A 5,943-nucleotide genomic window follows, 5' to 3' on the forward strand; every position below is an offset into this window, starting at 1 on the left:
ACAAATAGTAGTGCTGATTGCTGGTAATGACGCCTTCCCAGATCTGCAAGTGTCTCTGGACTGTGTTGTCTGTCCCTCTCCCTCCAAAGACTAGATGCTGCAGAAACCTTTTCTGCTGACATCCTCACTTTACAGAGAGGGCAGCAGGTACTTGAATGCAGAGTGAGCACTGAGACCCATTGCCAGCCCAAAATGGGACTCAGCCTGGGGAAACAGCATGTTCTTATTCTTAGAGTGTGAGAGAATCTTGTTTTCCTGAAACTTTTCCTATTGCACGTAGTGAAAGATCATCTCTTGCTTTGAACCCTTGCAGAGTCGACATACAAACCTACAGATCCAAGCGGGAGGTGTTTGCTCCATGATTTAGCTGAGTGTTGTACAGCACAGAAACAGTTTTTCTTATAGCTAGAGAAAAACTGAGCAAGGCTAATCTCGTGGATGAGGAGAACTGCCTTCTTACAATCCTGGTAGGGAGAAGTGACATTTTCCTAGTGAAAGCACTGAAGGATTTGAGTATTTGACCTTTCTCTGACTTCTAGGATGAGCTAACATTTGAGCAGTGTGTTTTCTTGGGTAAAGATGGATTATGCAGTAGTGACAGTGACATCTCTGTGTTCAGGGCAGAGGTTTGTAGGCCACATGTTCACCCAGTGCGTGGGATTCTCAGGAGAAAGTACTCTGTGTGTGCAAGCTATTATTAAAGGCAATTATGTCTGTAAAATTTCTTTCCGGGTGGAAGGTTGAGGTGTTTCATGACATGTAAGTCACACAAAGGACACAGATGGGTATTTATTGCTACACAGTCAATCTTCCCTTTCTGCTCCCCCACTATCACCTGCAGAACCGGTTCTCCAGACCCACAGGCAGTAACCTAAACCCCTTTGTCGCAAGCTGAAGAAAGGAGAGGGAAGAACAGTCATGTCCAGCTCTTGATGTGACGTTCCTTTCCCTGAAGGGCTGAGGGAAGATTTGACGTGGAGACTTCCTTCACCCTGTTGTCATTGACTGATCCAGATGCTTTGTTGGCCTGTCTCACAGGGTGTCCGTGTTCTAAAAGGCTCAAGACATTAAAAGCCATCAGACATGACTTAGCTGCACTACAATAACATACCACAGTCAAGGATGGTGAGATGTATAAGCAGTTAAAAACCCTATCCAATTCCTGCATCAAGGCAAGATGGAATCAAAATTTTCTTGTGAGCCTCCTCTAATGGTGCGGTTCCCACAAGGAAGCCAGAGAGTTGGCTGAAAGCTCAGACACCCAGGCAAATTGTGCTTCCATCCCATTTCAGCTCAAAGAAGCCCATAGATATTAACCCTCCACTAGATCAGTTTTACCCATAAACAATCATACTGTAACTCTTCTGTTTCCTCAACTAGGTCTTTAGGTGACACTGTCAGCTCAGGACAATGTCACGCAAACCTTATTTGATAGTGGACTGCATCTATGTCGAGTAAACTTGAAATAATTGCAAGGAGCTGCTGAGATTGTATATCCAGTAATGCCCTGCTCCCTCCCAGCCCGAGCAGCCTGCAGGCTCACTATACTCACATTCTTCTGTATGGAAGATGTAGTACAGATGCTGACTTCTGTTATTGCTAGGAATTAGTTCTTAGGCTTGTGAGAGTTGGTGCTGCTCCATCCACTGATTGGTGTCAAACTGTCACCAGAACTTCGTTGTGAATATTACTTGCTGAATATGGTCATTTTTTTTTGCTGTTGTGATTGAGATGTAGACAAATCTCCATTCAGGCAATGACCGAGCCATTCAGCTGCCCCTCACTCTCCTCTCTTGTGGCAACAGATAAAATCAGATTTATTCTTGAAGAAAAATCTACTGCAGTTCAAAATTGCCAGCAAAATACAGCCAGTTTGGTGCCTTGCTGGCGCTCAGGTAGGGGATTAGGCAGTGATCTTAACTCTTGTTGTGTCCCATTCTCAAAATCCCCGCTCCTACTGACAGGACAGCTTCTTCTTATCTCCAGTAAGTTGTGACTTCGACCCTTGGGGCTGTAGTGCCCTACGTTCAGCACCCCGATATATAAATAACTTTGCGCCTCATCGTTTTTGAATGTTGTTTATACCCCTCCGCCTGCCACGTCACGTGCCAGGGTTATAAATACGCTACTGTGTTTAGACTGTATCTAAACATGGCATTGGGTACCCAAATTCACGAGAGGAGCAGTTTCATCTCTTAGCACAAAGAAGGTGCCCCAATGTGTTTGATCAGAGGGGGCTTGGCAAGAGCCTTCTCTCCTCCTGCCATGCCCGAGTAGCACTGGCCCCGCTTCCTGAAGGGGCGTTGGAAACTCTCTTCCTCCCCTGCTCCAAAACTACTGGGCACCCAGCCCAAAGGAAATACCTGACCTTATCCTTTCCCGATGTGCTTCAATGCACCATTGAGTGCAAGAGGCCCCAAACATCACAGACTCACCTTCGGGAGCCGAGACGGATCCAAGCTGGGACTGGGCTTGGGCAGCAAGGCAGGCTGAGAAGGGGGCAGGGGAGCAAATTGCTGCAAGACTGAGCTGGAAAGGAAGGACAAACGAGCATTAGCTGCACGCTAAAGCCTTGCTGACAGAGCTGCAGCAGGAACCTCTGCTAGTAAATCAGCCGCAAGCAAGGCTGATGGATTCCCCTATGCAACCTGTGGGTGATAATCTATATTTTGACTTAAGAGCAATGAACCACTCGCACCTGATTGTCTGTACTGAGTAAGGAGGGCTACGTGAATGCCTTCCCGCTCCTGGGTTTCGTTTGAAGGCTAAAAGCACTCTTGGCACGTTGCAGGGCTGTTACATGATGGATGAACAACAGAACAGAGGATCACACCTCGCATCAGAGCACTGTCTGGAAACACATTTTGTGCCAGCGTTGGTCAGACCCACGCGAAATCTCACTGGACTGTTACCTTAGGCAGCAGCAGCTAAAGCCTGGTTGGCTCAGGGCTATATTGCATCGCTCCTCTCTAACTCACAAAGGCCACAGCACTCCCTGAAGGAGCAGGGAACGGGGACAGGCTTTTTGTTGCTTGACAGTGAATGTGGAACATCTTAATGAGGCTGTGGCACCGAGGCTCCCAACAGCAGGATGCGAAGCACTGCCAGTCAGTCCCTGAGAAGTCACTGATGATTTATGGGATGCAGTTAAGCTTCTACAGGCCTTAGAAAGGTAAAGCGAGTGAGCACAGGCACTCGTTTTCTTTCATGCCGTATCGCATCTAATTGCACTCTCACATGGATGCAACTTAAACCAGCGCAAAGCAGATTCAGTGCCCAAGAAAGCAAAGCTGAATGAGAAATGGACCAAAACGGGGTGGGGAATTAAAAAAAAAAAAAAAAAAAAAGGAAGTAAAATGGATCAGTGATGACTTAGCTGAAATCTGACTGTCCAGTTGCAAGAGGCACAGGGACAGCAGGCTTGATACTATCCACTTGATGCAGATGATACTCCTTGTGGCTTCAGTGAGTTGCCTGCATTAGCAGTACCGCATTGCTGAGCGCCCACCACAGCCTTCATTCCAGCTCCTTAACCCCTTGCATGGACTGAAAGGCTGTGTGTGTCGAGTTCCTGTATCTCAGGACAGAGTATGTACTGCAGGATCGTGTATTTGGCTGCAAGTGCTCCCAGTGTGCGTCAGAGGCTGTGTCTGGGGGTTGTCTTTGCAGGTACCCATGGGAGCTGGACTGTGTTTGCCTCATGGGTTTGCACGTGTTTGGAGAAACAGAGGGTGTGAGGGGATGCTGTGGGTTTTGTCAGGCGCTGTGCGCTGAGTGAGGTGCCTGCGCAGGAATCTGGCTGGGGATGTTTCTCCTCCAAGCTCTCCGATGTTCTGGGATGTCCTGGGGAGGCTGTAGAGCTCATTTCCTCAGCGCCTGGCACTAAATCTGCTTCCCAGCTCTGCAGCCTCTGGGCTGCTGCAGGGAGGCCAGGAGGTGAGGCGTGTTTGAGCTGTTACCTGGGCAACAGCTAAACACTGACTTCAGATAATAATTGTAAAATAACTTAGCGTCAGGGCGATGAGGTGGGGGAGAGAGGGGCTGCCACTGCCCGTGGTCCCAGGGAGCCCCATAAAATCCGCGGTGAAAAGCTACTCGTGCAAGCCAACTTGGCTGGAGCTCAGCCTGTGCTCGGAGCTCTTGACAAACTGGACCCAGGCAGAGGCACTGGGCTGTTCTGCTCCTTTCAGGTGGCCTCCTGCATCGTTGTATCCAGCCACCTGCTACTGACTGCCACCTCTCTGTGCTGTCTGTGGCTTTACGAGACTCTAGATGGCCCTGAAACACATCCGAGGGGAAAGATTTACACACGGACTGTTTTCCAAGGATCCCCAAGGCAGTACAGCCTCTTGGCACGCTCCTTACAGCCTCTGAGCAGCAATCTGGGTCCCTCGCACCCAAGAGCTTTGCTAGACTTCAGTCAATAACAGGTCAAAGCTTGGGTTCATCCCTGAAACTAATGGCAGAAGAAATAGAAAGCACTAGGGCAGGCTGGAGCTCTGTCAGTGTTGGTCTGGTATACAGGTACGTTCTAGTAGCTGCAGACCGAGTACGACCTTGTTCTGCATGGAATTAGCCTGGGTACTACGAGCACGGCTCAGCCGTGACTGGCATCTTGCTTTGCTGAGACCAAACGTTGGCTTGAATGGGAAACAGAAAGCTGTGCCTGGATTTTTAGGTGCCTCAGAAATGGGAGGGAGGAAGGAAAGGGCAGCAGTCTGTGAAGTGACAGGCTTTCTTCCTTACCTGCTGTGCCTGTGCCTTGGATAAGAGGGATGGAGACTTTTTGCAGCCCTGCCCAAGCAATAATCTGTGGTCTGTTCTTGTCCTGTGCATCTGATGAGCTTTGTGTGTCAGCTGCTGCTGGGATGGCTGCTGCAGTTTGCCCTGCCTGCCTGGAATTGAGCTACTTAAGGGCATTATGCAAAAGCTGAACAAAACTGAGAGATCCTGCTGTTTCCCTGGATGCACAGCACCTAGCGTGCAGAGGACCTGGATCCAAGACTAGGTCTTTAGGCACAATAGCAGCGTCAAGATGAATTAAGGGGTTTTGCACAGCGTGTATAGCATGACATAAACTTGTACCTAAGCACATAACCATTCTGCATCACGTATACGTTACAGGAGTTAGTGTTTGTTTGCGCTCCTAGATTTACTGGAAAATGCCTTCGCTGGGGTAGGCTGTATACTACACAGTCATTAAAATTAGCAGCAGTGCTCTGTCTCTATGGTAAAGCTGGCCCTGGTGCAGTGGGGACTCGCTTCCAGACAGATGGGGCTGCAGCATTAGGTAGTCATGGGAGGGATAGGATTATATTTGACAAGCAGCATGAGGTCACTTTTTCAGTCCCCTTCGGGTGGGATATATCAACAGGCTGCCATTTGCCTTGAATGCAGTGACTAACTTATTTTTTTCAAATCTGCTTATGCTGCGTCCCCTTCCCTCTTAACTCATTCTCATCCTTTGCCTTTCCTTATTGTTTCAATTGGAGAGGACAAAGAAATGTGAACTACATCAAATGATGATGTTTGCCATGGAGTCACAGGTTAGCAATGGGCACATTTCTTAAAGTAGCCGATAAACCATAAGATCCCACCCTGGCAGACCCTGCGGTCGGCCACTTGCCAGCTCCTGCAAGCATCTCTACGCATCCATGAAATAGGAACAGTTCTTCTTTTCCCTGTCTTATCCCCTTAGATTGTGAACCACATAGGTCTTGACAATGGGATTAAAACTGCAGGGTCACTACCAGGTTAGCTACGTCCCAAACCGCCCCTGTAACCAACCCCAGCTCTCCTCCCAGAGAGGCTGGAACTGAAGCCTCACAGAACCCAGGACTGACAGTGGATTTCACCAGCTGGATGGAGAAAACGGGTACCAGCTGGTGTTGGTCCCCACCCAGCGAGGGAGAGGACACAGAGAATAAACCTGCTCCAAATCTT

The 5,943-nt window shown here is 48.8% G+C and overlaps 1 long non-coding RNA gene across 1 annotated transcript; it reads right to left on the bottom strand.

The window, feature by feature from the left end:
- Positions 1-784: 784 nt before the first annotated feature.
- LOC138729987 (uncharacterized) lies at positions 785-2,526 on the bottom strand. Its single transcript, XR_011338983.1, has 3 exons — positions 2,436-2,526; positions 1,553-1,717; positions 785-1,050 (listed from the first exon to the last, which is right to left on the bottom strand). It is a non-coding gene; the product is annotated as an uncharacterized lncRNA (long non-coding RNA).
- Between the last annotated feature and the right edge of the window lie 3,417 nt (positions 2,527-5,943).

Source organism: Phaenicophaeus curvirostris, chromosome 22 (genome assembly GCF_032191515.1).
Source record: "Phaenicophaeus curvirostris isolate KB17595 chromosome 22, BPBGC_Pcur_1.0, whole genome shotgun sequence".
Taxonomy (NCBI): domain Eukaryota; kingdom Metazoa; phylum Chordata; class Aves; order Cuculiformes; family Cuculidae; genus Phaenicophaeus; species Phaenicophaeus curvirostris.